This window comes from Bufo bufo, chromosome 9, assembly GCF_905171765.1.
Source record: "Bufo bufo chromosome 9, aBufBuf1.1, whole genome shotgun sequence".
NCBI lineage: Eukaryota > Metazoa > Chordata > Amphibia > Anura > Bufonidae > Bufo > Bufo bufo.
In genome coordinates, this window is record NC_053397.1 from 67,894,141 (window position 1) to 67,910,592 (window position 16,452).

The 16,452-nt window shown below is 47.2% G+C and overlaps 1 protein-coding gene across 1 annotated transcript in view; it reads left to right on the top strand.

The window, feature by feature from the left end:
* LOC120978779 (dimethylaniline monooxygenase [N-oxide-forming] 2-like) overlaps positions 1-16,452 on the top strand; it is a 171,643-nt gene that overhangs the window by 66,735 nt on the left and 88,456 nt on the right. The gene's annotated exons all lie outside the window — the stretch shown is intronic.

Sequence of the window (16,452 nt, forward strand, 5' to 3'; positions counted from 1 at the left end):
GCCAGGTTTAGGTGGCGATTTTTTTCTGCCACATGTGAATGACAAATGCTAAAAAGTTCACACAGTCATGTGTGGATATAGCCAAAAATTGTCTATGAGTTTCTTGTCTTCCCCAAAGTTGATAAAAATTGTCTTGTCTTTTAAAAAATACATTCTCTCCAGTGTGCTTGCATATGCCAAACAATCTCTGCATGCTCTTCTTTGTCCAGTTGAGAATTTTTTTTGTTTTCCATTATGTGCTATTGAAAAAAGATCAAAAAGAGCACCGGGTGCTCTATAGGGTAGTATACTCTGGACCAGAAGCCAAAGTCAGTTAAAACAGGAGGTAGAGGTTGTTCTCACCTTCTGCGATTGTGAAAAGACACAACCCTTATAGCAGTATGAACATCTGTGAGTGGCTGAATCAAACAGAAGCAGTTGTCCAGTAATTGTCACAGGGTCTTGGCCCGGACGTCAAAGAATAGTGCATATAAGGTGTAGAAAATGTGGGGCACACCAGTAGAATGCATGGACACCAATGCTCATCCAGAAGTAAAAGAATGGACTTTATTGGTTTCAACACATAGCACATTTTAGAGACTCCTTCTTTAGAAGAAAATGGATACACTTGTCTTCCATTATTTTTCAAAATAAACATCCATGCCACCTTGTACTCTCACTTGGTGGCAGGGGCGTAGCTATAGGGGATTCAGAGGTAGCAGTCACTACTGGGCCCAGGAGCTTGAGGGGCCCAAAAACCCTTGTGGTGTATAAGAAGACACCAGTATTATAGAAAGTGCATGCTGGCCAAGTTATACCTTTGTCTGGAGGGAAGGGGTTAGGTCAAGAGGGGTGGGGGTGGACGTTTCAATTTTTGCCTCTGGCAGCAAAAAGTCAATGTGCTTCCCTGCCCCTGGTCACAAAGCATCGGGGGAAAGTGGGGGCCCAAGCGGAACTCTTCCACCAGGGCCCATGAGCCTTTAACTATGCCCCTGCTTGGTGGAGAATGTGGGCTGCACCTAGGAAATGTCACTTTGTGATAAGTTACAAGCCACCATGGACTCCTGGAGCAGCTGTTATGGCTGGGGACCGTACTTTTCTTTCATGGCCCACTGGGTTAAAGGGTTTCTACCACTTCGTTTGGACATATTTAGCTGTCAGACACTAGCGATCCGCTAGTGTCTGCTCTACCAAACAATGCTATTATAATAGCTTTTTGTGCAGCCGTTTCCATAAAAAACGAACTTTTATCGATATGCTAATGAGCCTCTAGGTGCTATGCGGGCGTCTTTTCAGCACCTAGAGGCTCGGTCTACCTTCACAAAATGCCGCTCAGTGCGTCCCTCCAGCCCGCCCATCTCCTCTGGAATGCGATCCTCCCTCTGAGTCAGCGGACGAATTCTCACGCATGCGCCGTGCGCGTCTGTCTTCGGCGCAGGCGCAGTTAATGTCTGACCGCTTTCTGCACAGACATCTCCACTGCGCCTGCGCCGATGACGTCATAGTGCTCCGAGGAACAGGCGCAGTGGGGATTTCTGTGCAGAAAGCGGTCAGACATTAACTGCGCCTGCGCCAAAGACAGACGCGAACGGCGCATGCGCGAGAATTCGTCTGCTGACTCAGAGGGAGGATCGCATTCCAGAGGAGATGGGCGGGCTGGAGGGACGCACTGAGCGGCATTTTGTGTGAGTAGACCGAGCCTCTAGGTGCTGAAAAGACGCCCGCATAGCACCTAGAGACTCATTAGCATATCGATAAAAGTTCGTTTTTTATGGAAACGGCTGCACAAAAAGCTATTATAATAGCATTGTTTGGTAGAGCAGACACTAGCGGATCGCTAGTGTCTGACAGCTAAATATGTCCAAACAAAGTGGTAGAAACCCTTTAATGTTTTGCATGGCAGTGGTGACACAGCACAACATCAATGAGGTTAGGTCCTGTTGAGAACTCCATGTTTATGAAGGTCTGCTTTCCACACATGGCACTTATCCAATTCTTGTCTTCACGTCTGTCTCAATGGGTTTATTCGATCGCCAACAGAAATAGGGCAAAGCATTGCTTCCACTCCCGCTGCCTTATTTCATATGTGTAAACTGGTTTGTTCCGTTTTGATTTCACACAACTGGATCCTAACGGAATGGATGCATACTGCAACGCAAGTGTGAAACAGGCCTGAGACGTTTTTTTCAGTAACAAAAGAAAGGGGTCAGGCACCATTGATTACATTGATGCCTGATAAGGTTTGTTCAGTTTTGCAAACTGGACACAAAAACGCTGCTTGCAGCAGTTTTGTGTCCGGCCCCAAAACGCAACTAAACTGAAATGATGCATCCTGATCAGTTTTGTCCCCATTGACAATGAATGGAGACAAAACTGATCACTTTACTTCAGGTTTTGAGATCCTCTGCCAGATCTCAAAACCTGAATTTAAAATGCAGATGTGAAAGTAGCCTAAGGCTACTTTCACACTAGTGTTTTTCTTTTCCGGTATTGAGTTCCATCCTAGAGGCTCAATACCGGAAACAAATTGATCAGTTTTATCCTAATGCATTCTGAATGTAGAGCAATCCGTTCAGGATGCATCAGGATGTCTTCAGTTCAGTCACTGGTTTTTGGATGGAGAAAATACCGCAGCATGCTGCAGTATTTTCTCCGTCCAATATTCCGGAAGACTTGAAATGCATTAATGCTGGATCCGGCCCTAAGTGTTCCAGAAACACGGATCCGGTTTTGCAGTCTGCGCATGCGCAGACCTTTAGAAATGTGAAAAAGATAAATACCGGATCCGTTTTTCCGAATGACAACTGGAGAGACGGATCCGGTATTGGAATACATTTGTGAGACGGATCCGCATCTCGATCCGTCTACAAATGGTATCTGTTTGCATACAGATTGCCAGATCCGGCAGGCAGTTCCGGAGACGGAACTGCCTGCCGGAATCCAACAACGCAAGTGTGAAAGTACCCTAAGAACGCCCTTCTGAAAGAAGAAGAAGGCAAAATTGTATCTCATTACCAAGGTACACAGCTTGCTGCAGCTGTCTGACCAGAAAGCTCCTCTCTGTCCCACACTGAGTCACCAATCTCCCAAATATATTTAGAGAAGGGGGTTGGAACTGTAATAATTAAAACGTCACTTTTTTTGCGGCAGACTAAAATAAATGGTGCAGCAACTATATAAATGAATACATGTCATTATTAAACATGATAAAAACAAAACTAAGCAAAAATGGGAGAGATATTGGTACCTCATATTCTCCCTATAGACAGAAAACAACAATAGGTCCGGGACCAGTATTGGTGAGGGGTATGTAACCTACTCTGCCCCTCCTTCTCATAGCACAGTCCACTGGCAATGCAGCATGTCCATTTCCCCATGTATCCAACGGGATTGGATCTATAATTGATTTTGCTGTCCATTTACCTGCAGGGATTATTTACATTTTCCAGGCTAAGCAGTGTCACCCCCCATTTTTGTTTGGCACCTGACTTCCCCTGATGAGTCTGCGTTTTTGGGACAAAACATGGCGTGTTGGGAACGGTGTCAGAGACGAGCTTAGGGCGGGTGCTCCGTATACGTAGGCAGGATGGAGGCACGCCCTTTTCCTTTAACCATCAATAGTGTTTAAAGGGAACCTGTCACCTCCAAAAACCATCTGAAATTAGTAGCCAGCAGTGTGTTTCTGACAATTGTTTTGTTCCTGAAGGCAGATGCGGCAAAAGCTCTAAAAACGTTCCTTTATCCCCTGCCGCCGCGCTTCTCTAGACATGCTTGACGTCAAGCGGGCTGCGGCCTCCTTGCTTCAAGTCAAGGTAACCATGCCCCCTTCTCTGCCCCTTTTCTGTGACTGACAGCCGACAGTTTGGCTGGCTTTGCCGAACTCTCTGCATAAGCGCTGTCAGCACAGGGCCTGGTACCGCCATTCCTACTTGCTTTGCAACAGGAACCATGTCACATGTGTCTTCTAGAATATACTACACTCACCTGGTCCTCCAGTCATCACGTAATACCTGTGATATCGAATCGACGATACTAGTAAGACCATACGGACCTATTGTTGTTTTCTGTCTATAGGGAGAGTATGAGGTACCAATATCTCTGCCATTTTTGTTTTGTTTGTACCATGTTTGGTAATGACATGCTTTCAATTGTATAGTTGCTGCACCATTTATTTAAGTTTGATGCAAATAAAAGTGACGTTTGAATTACTACTACAGATGAGCGAAGTTCTCAAAAATCCAATTCGGCTGCTTCGCCGAATTTCACAAAGAAATTTGCTTTGTGATGAATTACTTCGTCACAAAGCGCATTTTTTTGTGAGTAGTGGGCTCAATGACGGGGAATGGCGATTGCCCCACCCCCCATCATTGAACCCTTCAGATGCCAAATTCATCGGATGACCATTGAGGGCTGTCAGGGATTAATCTGCTGAAAAAAAAAGTAAAAACTAAAATACCTTTTCCATTTGATCGTGAGGAGTTCACCGCGGCCATCTTGATTAAAGGGCCAGCGCTAAAATCTTGCGCGGTGCATGATGACATCATTATGCTGGCCGGCATGGTGACATCATACGTCACTGCACACGAGATTTCACGCGGGATCTTCAATTAAGATGGCCGCGGCTGACTCTTTTTTTTACCACCATTTTACAGGAAATTGATTTTTTACCACAAAGCACAAGGAAATTTGGCTTCACGACGAATCAACTTTTTTCCTGAAATTTTGTATCGAAGTCCACTTCGTGAACTTCGATTCTCTCAACACTAATTACTACAGTACCCACCCCTTCTCTAAATATATTTTTGTGACATTGGTGTAGGGGTCATTCACCCACAGACATACATAGGCTGTTTTTCCCACATCTCTGCTAAAGCAAGTAACAGAAGCCGTGGCAGCACCGGCAGCATCCAAATCAGTCTTATGAATATGATAGAGCAGTTTTTTTCACGTGCCGCACTAAGCAGACACACATCAGCAAACAGATACACAGTGCTCCTGAATAGGGATGAGCGAACCCGAACTGTATAGTTCGGGTTCGTACCGAATTTTGGGGTGTCCGTGACACGGACCCGAACCCGAACATTTTCGTAAAAGTCCGGGTTCGGGTTCGGTGTTCGGCGCTTTCTTGGCGCTTTTTGAAAGGCTGCAAAGCAGCCAATCAACAAGCATCATACTACTTGCCCCAAGAGGCTATCACAGCCATGCCTACTATTGGCATGGCTGTGATTGGCCAGTGCAGCATGTGACCCAGCCTCTATTTAAGCTGGAGTCACGTAGTGCCGCACGTCACTCTGCTATGATCAGTATAGGGAGAGGTTGCAGCTGCGACGTTAGGGCGAGATTAGGCAGATTAACTCCTCCAAAAAACTTCATTCTGTGATCGATCTGCCGCTGTGGATCATTGAAGTGCTATTATTGACTTGCTCACTTTTTTGAGGCTGCCCAGAGCGTTTTTAGATCACTTTTTTCTGGGGTGATCGGCGGCCATTTTGTGACTTGTGGTGCGCCAGCACAAGCTATCACCAAGTGTATTTAACCATCGATAGTGTGGTTATTTTGTGCTATATCCTACATCAGCTGCAGGCTGAGCCTGTGTCACCGAAGTGCATTTAACCATCAACAGTCTGATTATTTTTTGGCCATATACTACATCTGGTGCAGGCTGAGCCTGTGTCACCCAAATGCATTTAACCATCAACAGTGTGGTTATTTTTTGGCCATATATTACATCAGGGGTGTGTTGAGCCTGTCACCCAGCGCCTAAAAAATAGACCTGACATTTCTATTCAACCAAATCTGTACTGTTTTAGCTGGTCAAGTTATTTGTAGTGACCGTAAAAGCACACTTTTTTTTCTGGGTTGAAAAAGCATTCCCAAATTTGCCATTCTCAAAATAACTAGTTTCTGGTATTTGAGGCCTACTTGAAATCTATCCCAAAAAGAATATCTTACATTGAAGCTAGTGATAGTGTCATTCAGAAAAACCTAAGACACACGCTAGCGTGCAGATAGAAGTCTGATTCTGTGATTAAACCTATACCTGTCACACAGCGCAAAAAAAAACAGGCCTCACATCTCTATTTAACCAAATCTGTACTGTTTTAGCTGGTCAAGTTATTTGTAGTGACCGTAAAAGCACACTTTTTTTTCTGGGTTGAAAAACCATTCCCAAATTTGCCATTCTCAAAATAACTAGTTTCTGGTATTTGAGGCCTACTTGAAATCTATCCCAAAAAGAATATCTTACATTGAAGGTACTGATAGTGTCATTCAGAAAAACCTAAGACACACGCTAGCGTGCTGATAGAAATCTGATTCTGTGATTAAACCTATACCTGTCACACAGCGCAAAAAAAAACAGGCCTCACATCTCTATTTAACCAAATCTGTACTGTTTTAGCTGGTCAAGTTATTTGTAGTGACCGTAAAAGCACACTTTTTTTTCTGGGTTGAAAAACTATTCCCAAATTTGCCATTCTCAAAATAACTAGTATCTTGTATTTGAGGCCTACTTGAAATCTATCCCAAAAAGGATATCTTACATTGAAGGTATTGATAGTGTCATTCAGGAAAACCTAAGACACACGCTACCGTGCAGATAGAAGTCTGATTCTGAGATTAAACCTTAACCTGTCACACAGTGCAAAAAAAAAAAACAGGTCTCACATTTCTATTCAAGCAAATCTGTACTGTTTTAGCTGGTCAAGTTATTTGTAGTGACCGTAAAAGCACACTTTATTTTCTGGTTTGAAAAACTATTCCCAAATTTGCCATTCTCAAAATAACTAGTTTCTGGTATTTGAGGCCTACTTGAAATCTATCCCAAAAAGGATATCTTACATTGAAGGTATTGATAGTGTCATTCAGAAAAACCTAAGACACACGCTACCGTGCAGATAGAAGTCTGATTCTGAGATTAAACCTTAACCTGTCACACAGTGCAAAAAAAAACAGGTCTCACATTTCTATTCAAGCAAATCTGTACTGTTTTAGCTGGTCAAGTTATTTGTAGTGACCGTAAAAGCACACTTTTTTTTCTGGGTTGAAAAACTATTCCCAAATTTGCCATTCTCAAAATAACTAGTTTCTGGTATTTGAGGCCTACTTGAAATCTATCCCAAAAAGGATATCTTACATTGAAGGTTTTGATAGTGTCATTCAGAAAAACCTAAGACACACGCTACCGTGCAGATAGAAGTCTGATTCTGAGATTAAACCTTAACCTGTCACACAGTGCAAAAAAAAACAGGTCTCACATTTCTATTCAAGCAAATCTGTACTGTTTTAGCTGCTCAAGTTATTTGTAGTGACCGTAAAAGCACACTTTTTTTTCTGGGTTGAAAAACTATTCCCAAATTTGCCATTCTCAAAATTGTGGTGAACGGGAACAATGAGGAAAACATCTAATAAGGGACGCGGACGCGGACGTGGACATGGACATGGTCGTGGTGGTGTTAGTGGACCCTCTGGTGCTGGGAGAGGACGTGGCCGTTCTGCCACAACCACACGTCCTAGTGTACCAACTACCTCAGGTCCCAGTAGCCGCCAGAATTTACAGGGATATTTGGTGGGGCCCAATGCCGTTCTAAGGATGGTAAGGCCTGAGCAGGTACAGGCATTAGTCAATTGGGTGGCCGACAGTGCATCCAGCATGTTCACATTATCTCCCACCCAGTCTTCTGCAGAAAGCGCACAGATGGCGCATGAAAACCAAGCCCATCAGTCTGTCACATCACCCCCATGCATATCAGAGAAACTGTCTGAGCCTCAAGTTATGCAGCAGTCTCTTATGCTGTTTGAAGACTCTGCTGCCAGGGTTTCCCAAGGGCATCCACCTAGCTCTTCACCAGGGGTGGAAGAGATAGAATGCACTAACGCACAACCACTTATGTTTCCTGATGATGACGACATGGGAATACCACCTCAGCACGTCTCTGATGATGACGAAACACAGGTGCCAACTGCTGCGTCTTTCTGCAGTGTGCAGACTGAACAGGAGGTCAGGGGTCAAGACTGGGTGGAAGACGATGCAGGGGACGATGAGGTCCTAGACCCCACATGGAATGAAGGTCGTGCCACTGACTTTCACAGTTCGGAGGAAGAGGCAGTGGTGAGACCGAGCCAACAGCGTAGCAAAAGAGGAAGCAGTGGGCAAAATCAGAACACCCGACGCCAAGAGACTCCGCCTGCTACTGACCGCCGCCATCTGGGACCGAGCACCCCAAAGGCAGCTTCAAGGAGTTCCCTGGCATGGCACTTCTTCAAACAATGTGCTGACGAAAAGACCCGAGTGGTTTGCACGCTGTGCCATCAGAGCCTGAAGCGAGGCATTAACGTTCTGAACCTTAGCACAACCTGCATGACCAGGCACCTGCATGCAAAGCATGAACTGCAGTGGAGTAAACACCTTAAAAACAAGGAAGTCACTCAGGCTCCCCCTGCTGCCTCTTCCGCTGCTGCTGCCTCGGCCTCTTCTGCTGCTGCCGCCGCCTCGGCCTCTTCTGCTGCTGCTGCCGCCACCTCGGCCTCTTCCTCTGCCTCTGGAGGAACGTTGGCACCTGCCGCCCAGCAAACATGGGATGTACCACCAACACCACCACCTGCGTCACCAAGCATCTCAACCATGTCACACGGCAGCGTTCAGCTCTCCATCTCACAAACATTTGAGAGAAAGCGTAAATTCCCACCTAGCCACCCTCGATCCCTGGCCCTCAATGCCAGCATTTCTAAACTACTGGCCTATGAAATGCTGTCATTTAGGCTGGTGGACACACACAGCTTCAAACAGCTCATGTAACTTGCTGTCCCACAGTATGTTGTTCCCAGCCGCCACTACTTCTCCAAGAGAGCCGTGCCTTCCCTGCACAAACAAGTGTCCGATAAAATCAAGTGTGCACTGCGCAACACCATCTGTGGCAAGGTCCACCTAACCACAGATACATGGACCAGTAAGCACGGCCAGGGACGCTATATCTCCCTAACTGCACACTGGGTAAATGTAGTGGCGGCTGGGCCCCAGGCGGAGAGCTGTTTGGCGCACGTCCTTCCGCCGCCAAGGATCGCAGGGCAACATTCTTTGCCTCCTGTCTCCTCCTCCTCCTACTCAGCTTCCTCCTCCTCTTCTTCCACCTGCTCATCCAGTCAGCCACACACCTTCACCACCAACTGCAGCACAGCACGGGGTAAACGTCAGCAGGCCATTATGAAACTCATATGTTTGGGGGACAGGCCCCACACCGCACAGGAGTTGTGGCGGGGTATAGAACAACAGACCGACGAGTGGTTGCTGCCGGTGAGCCTCAAGCCCGGCCTGGTGGTGTGCGATAATGGGCGAAATCTCGTTGCAGCTCTGGGACTAGCCGGTTTGACGCAGATCCCTTGCCTGGCGCATGTGCTGAATTTGGTGGTGCAGAAGTTCATTCGTTACTACCCCGACATGTCAGAGCTGCTGCATAAAGTGCGGGCCGTCTGTTCGCGCTTCCGGCGTTCACACCCTGCCGCTGCTCGCCTGTCTGCGCTACAGCGTAACTTCGGCCTTCCCGCTCACCGCCTCATATGCGACATACCCACCAGGTGGAACTCCACCTTGCATATGCTGGACAGACTGTGCGAGCAGCAGCAGGCCATAGTGGAGTTTCAGCTGCAGCACGCACGGGTCAGTCGCACTGCGGTTCAGACACACTTCACCACCAATGACTGGGCCTCCATGCGAGACCTGTGTGCCCTGTTGCGCTGTTTCGAGAACTCCACCAACATGGCCAGTGGCGATGACGCCATTATCAGCGTTACAATACCACTTCTATGTCTCCTTGAGAAAACACTTAGGGCGATGATGGAAGAGGAGGTGGCCCAGGAGGAAGAGGAGGAAGAGGGGTCATTTTTAGCACTTTCAGGCCAGTCTCTTCAAAGTGACTCAGAGGGAGGTTTTTTGCAACACCAGAGGCCAGGTACAAATGTGGCCAGACAGGGCCCACTACTGGAGGACGAGGATGAGGAGGAGGTGGGGGAGGATGAGGATGAAGCATGTTCACAGCGGGGTGGCACCCAAAGCAGCTCGGGCCCATCACTGGTGCGTGGCTGGGGGGAAACACAGGACGATGACGATACGCCTCCCACAGAGGACAGCTTGTCCTTACCTCTGGGCAGCCTGGCACACATGAGCGACTACATGCTGCAGTGCCTGCGCAACGACAGCAGAGTTGCCCACATTTTAACGTGTGCGGAATACTGGGTTGCCACCCTGCTGGATCCCCGGTACAAAGACAATGTGCCCACCTTACTTCCTACACTGGAGCGTGATAGGAAGATGCGCGAGTACAAGCGCACGTTGGTAGACGCGCTACTGAGAGCATTCCCAAATGTCACAGGGGAACCAGTGGAAGCCCAAGGCGAAGGCAGAGGAGGAGCAAGAGGTCGCCAACGCAGCTGTGTCACGGCCAGCTCCTCTGAGGGCAGGGTTAGCATGGCAGAGATGTGGAAAAGTTTTGTCACCACGCCACAGCTAACTGCACCACCACCTGATACGGAACGTGTTAGCAGGAGGCAACATTTCACTAACATGGTGGAACAGTACCTGTGCACACCCCTCCACGTACTGACTGATGGTTCGGCCCCATTTAACTTCTGGGTCTCCAAATTGTCCACGTGGCCAGAGCTAGCCTTTTATGCCTTGGAGGTGCTGGCCTGCCCGGCGGCCAGCGTTTTGTCTGAACGTGTATTCAGCACGGCAGGGGGCGTCATTACAGAAAAACGCAGCCGCCTGTCTACAGCCAATGTGAACAAGCTGACGTTCATAAAAATGAACCAGGCATGGATCCCACAGGACCTGTCCATCCCTTGTGCAGATTAGATATTAACTACCTCCCCTTAACAATATATTATTCTACTTCAGGGCACTTCCTCATTCAATATTATTTTTAATTTCATTTTACCATTATATTGCGGGGCAACCCAAAGTTGAATGAACCTCTCCTCTGTCTGGGTGCCGGGGCCTAAATGTGTGACAGTGGCCTGTTCCAGTGGTGGGTGACGTGAAGCCTGATTCTCTGCTATGACATGAAGACTTATTCTGTGCTGACATGAAGCCAGATTCTCTGTTACGCGACCTCTCTCCTCTGCCTGGGTGCCTGGGCCTAAATATGTGACAGTGGCCTGTTCCAGTGGTGGGTGACGTGAAGCCTGATTCTCTGCTATGACATGAATACAGATTCTGCGCTGACATAAGGCCAGATTCTCTGTTACGGGACCTCTTTCCTCTGCCTGGGTGCCTGGGCCTAAATGTGTGACAGTGGCCTGTTCCAGTGGTGGGTGACGTGAAGCCTGATTCTCTGCTATGACATGAATACAGATTCTGAGCTGACATAAGGCCAGATTCTCTGTTACGGGACCTCTCTCCTCTGCCTGGGTGCCTGGGCCTAAATGTGTGACAGTGGCCTGTTCCAGTGGTGGGTGACGTGAAGCCTGATTCTCTGCTATGACATGAATACAGATTCTGCGCTGACATAAGGCCAGATTCTCTGTTACGGGACCTCTCTCCTCTGCCTGGGTGCCTGGGCCTAAATGTGTGACAGTGGCCTGTTCCAGTGGTGGGTGACGTGAAGCCTGATTCTCTGCTATGACATGAAGACAGATTCTGCGCTGACATAAGGCCAGATTCTCTGTTACGGGACCTCTCTCCTCTGCCTGGGTGCCTGGGCCTAAATGTGTGACAGTGGCCTGTTCCAGTGGTGGGTGACGTGAAGCCTGAATCTCTGCTATGACATGAAGACAGATTCTGCGCTGACATAAGGCCAGATTCTCTGTTACGGGACCTCTCTCCTCTGCCTGGGTGCCTGGGCCTAAATGTGTGACAGTGGCCTGTTCCAGTGGTGGGTGACATGAAGCCTGATTCTCTGCTATGACATGAAGACAGATTCTGCGCTGACATAAGGCCAGATTCTCTGTTACGGGACCGCTCTCCTCTGTCTGGGTGCCGGGGCCTAAATGTGTGACAGTGGCCTGTTCCAGTGGTGGGTGACGTGAAGCCTGATTTTCTGCTTTGACATGAAGACAGATTCTGTGCTGACATCAGGCCAGATTCTCTGTTACGGGACCTCTCTTCTCTGCCTGGGTGCCGGGGCCTAAATGTGTGACAGTGGCCTGTTCCAGTGGTGGGTGACGTGAAGCCTGATTCTCTGCTATGACATGAAGAGACTGATTCTCTGCTGACATGAAGCCAGATTCTCTGCTATGGGACCTCTGTCCAATTGATATTGGTTCATTTTTATTTTTTTAATTTTTATTTTAATTCATTTCCCTATCCACATTTTTCTGGAGGGGATTTACCTACATGTTGCTGCCTTTTGCAGCCCTCTAGCTCTTTCCTGGGCTGTTTTACAGCCCTTTTAGTGCCCAAAAGTTCGGGTCCCCTTGACTTCAATGGGGTTCGGGTTCGGGACGAAGTTCGGATCCCGAACCCGAACATTTCCGGGAAGTTCGGCCGAACTTCTCGAACCCGAACATCCAGGTGTTCGCTCAACTCTACTCCTGAACAATCAGATTCTGTCCTACCTAGACTCTGCCCTTTCTTTGGCACATACCCTGTTCCTTGACCCCATCAACCTCTGAGCAGGCAGATTGGATTAGTGGCCGGAACTGGCCCAATTTGGTAGTGCTGTAATGTCTTGTCCTGCTTCCAGTGTACTGTAAGAGAGGATATTCAGCGTGGCAGGTGGCGTCACCCACCTAAGCGTACAAAATTGTCCTCCGCAAGTGTAGAAAACATCACATTTGTCAAAATGAATGGGGCATGGATTCATGAGGTTTTTCACACACACACCTCCGGCTGGGGCCATTGAATAGATCTGCCAATGCTGATAGTGGCTATTTATCACTGGCCCAATTGTGCCACTGCTGCTGTCTGCTTGTCCATCACATTCAATACTGTATTGCTGCTGCCACCATCGCAGCTGGTACTTCCTCTACTGCCACTACTACTACCCTGACACAGGAACACAACTCCTATCAGTCTGGTTCCATACCGTGCTGCTGCTGTTATGCTGCTACAACCCCTACACAGCAGCACATTTCTTGTTCATCAGCTCCATACTATACTGCTGTTCCAAGAAAAAAGGGAGAATTTTTGCAAGACTTGTTCAGACCAAACCACTGCTTCTTTCAATACTACCTTGTGTATCGACATGAAAAATTAGCTTTGAGTCGAATAAATTTGCAGCGAATTACGTAAAAAAATGGCTATTTCCTGGCCGCAGAGAGCCTTTCTAGTGGCGTAGAACACCGTGCCTTGCAGTAACACGTATAGGGAGTCTGCTTTGGTAGTGAAATAATACTGTCCTTATGACATGCAGATGACAAGTGTCGCTCTTAGAATCACTGCATACTTCACTTATTTGGGCAGTCACAGGGGCAAAAATGACCAAATAACTGAAGTATCAACTCAGCCTTACAGGTCGATGTTAGAGTCAAGAAGAAGCGCACTCCTTTTACACCCTCATCAGCTGATTCCACCTTGATGTCTATACAGGGAGTGCAGAATTATTAGGCAAATGAGTATTTTGACCACATCATCCTCTTTATGCATGTTGTCTTACTCCAAGCTGTATAGGCTCGAAAGCCTACTACCAATTAAGCATATTAGGTGATGTGCATCTCTGTAATGAGAAGGGGTGTGGTCTAATGACATCAACACCCTATATTAGGTGTGCATAATTATTAGGCAACTTCCTTTCCTTTGGCAAAATGGGTCAAAAGAAGGACTTGACAGGCTCAGAAAAGTCAAAAATAGTGAGATATCTTGCAGAGGGATGCAGCACTCTTAAAATTGCAAAGCTTCTGAAGCGTGATCATCGAACAATCAAGTGTTTCATTCAAAATAGTCAACAGGGTCGCAAGAAGCGTGTGGAAAAACCAAGGCGCAAAATAACTGCCCATGAACTGAGAAAAGTCAAGCGTGCAGCTGCCAAGACTCCAGTCAGTGTCGTGTTCCCATCTCTCCTGGGCCATCTTCTTTAAAATTAAAGGTAACCTGATTAAATAAAGTGATAAAGCCCCATCAAACCATGATAGTTTTGTTCCGCATCCAATTCCCATTATCGGGGCATTGGATGCAGACCCCTTAGTTTCAATGGAGCGGAAAAAGATGCAGACAGCACACAGTGTGCTGTCTGCATCTCTTGTGGCCCCATTGTAATTAAGGGGCCGCATCCAATCCCACAATATTGGGAATTGGATGCGGAACAAAACTATCATATGTCTGTTCTGTGGCTTGGGTTGCCACCTGGCCAGTAGTTCACCAGCAAGGCTGGTATTTTAGTTCCCTTGCCGGTGCCAGAATTTTCCTGTAAGGACTGTTAGGGTACTTTCACACTTGCGGCAGGACGGATCCGACAGGCTGTTCACCCTGTCAGATCCGTCCTGCCGCTATTTCGCCGGACTGCCACTCCCCATTGACTATAGCGGGAGTGGAGCTACAGCGCAGCATGGCAGTGCACGGCGCGAGGCCGCCAGATGAAAAAGTCGGACATGTAGTACTTTTAGTCTGGCGGCCTCTCACCGTAGCTCTGCCCCCATCCCCATTATAGTCGATGGGCACAGAGCAGCGGCACGGCGAAGTAGTGGCAAGATGGATCTGACGGGGTGAGCAGCCTGTCGGATCCGTCCTGCTGCAAGTGTGAAAGTACCCTTACTAATGAGCGCTTCCATCATGGAACGCCCATTAGTACAGCCGTTACCTCCACCGCTACTTGTGCTAGTAAAAAAATTAATAAAATTACGGTACCTCCACCTCCATTTGCTCACGCTGTGGAGAACACTCCCTGCTGACTAGAAGCTCAGGACAGGACCTACAAGACGTCATCACGTTGGAGCACCGGTCCTGAGCTTGCAGTCAGCAGCGAATGTTCACCGCAGCCAGGTGAATGCAATTTTTTTTATTTTTTTTTGCAAAAGCAGAGAAGGGGGGCACTAATGGGGGCATTACTCTTACTGGGGGCACTAATGGGGACATTATTCTTACTGGGGCACTAATGTGGCCATTACTAATTCTGGGACTTACCCGGGGCGCTCCACTATAACGTCAGAGCGCCCCACGCGCATGGATCACATGATCGCATGGCATCTTTACTGTTGACGTTCAGCTCGGACCTTCACCTGACTGCAGACCCAGGTATGTGGACCTTTAATAAAACTAGTTAAGTACCCCTGCTATATACACTCACCTAAATAATTATTAGGAACACCATACTAATACGGTGTTGGACCCCCTTTTGCCTTCAGAACTGCCTTAATTCTACGTGGCATTGATTCAACAAGGTGCTGATAGCATTCTTTAGAAATGTTGGCCCATATTGATAGGATAGCATCTTGCAGTTGATGGAGATTTGAGGGATGCACATCCAGGGCACAAAGCTCCCGTTCCACCACATCCCAAAGATGCTCTATTGGGTTGAGATCTGGTGACTGTGGGGGCCATATTAGTACAGTGAACTCATTGTCATGTTCAAGAAACCAATTTGAAATGATTCGAGCTTTGTGACATGGTGCATTATCCTGCTGGAAGTAGCCATCAGAGGATGGATACATGTTCTCATTCTGTTTACGCCAAATTCGGACTCTACCATTTGAATGTCTCAACAGAAATCGAGACTCATCAGACCAGGCAACATTTTTCCAGTCTTCAACAGTCCAATTTTGGTGAGCTTGTGCAAATTGTAGCCTCTTTTTCCCATATGTAGTGGAGATGAGTGGTACCCAGTGCGGTCTTCTGCTGTTGTAGCCCATCCGCCTCAAGGTTGTGCGTGTTGTGGCTTCACAAATGCTTTGCTGCATACCTCGGTTGTAACGAGTGGTTATTTCAGTCAACATTGCTCTTCTATCAGCTTGAATCAGTCGGCCCATTCTCCTCTGACCTCTAGCATCCACAAGGCATTTTTGCCCACAGGACTGCCGCATACTGGATGTTTTTCCCTTTTCACACCATTCTTTCTAAACCCTAGAAATGGTTGTGCGTGAAAATCCCAGTAACTGAGCAGATTGTGAAATACTCAGACCGGCCCGTCTGGCACCAACAACCATGCCACGCTCAAAATTGCTTAAATCACCTTTCTTTCCCATTCTGACATTCAGTTTGGTGTTCAGGAGATTGTCTTGACCAGGACCACACCCCTAAATGCATTGAAGCAACTGCCATGTGATTGGTTGACTATATAATTGCATTAATGAGAAATAGAACAGGTGTTCCTAATAATTCTTTAGGTGGGTGTATGTTGCTGTCACTCTGACATTTATATTGCTGTCTTAGGAAATCTCAGAGTGTTGTACACCAATTTTAAGGACAACTGGAGCACTTTTGATTTAGGTAGAATCAATTTGGACTTGTGATCAATTCATCGAAATCTGACCTGAAATAAACTTCAAGAAATTCACTCATCTGTACCGAAAATGCAGCATACCTTAGTGTGGCAAAAAAAAACTATA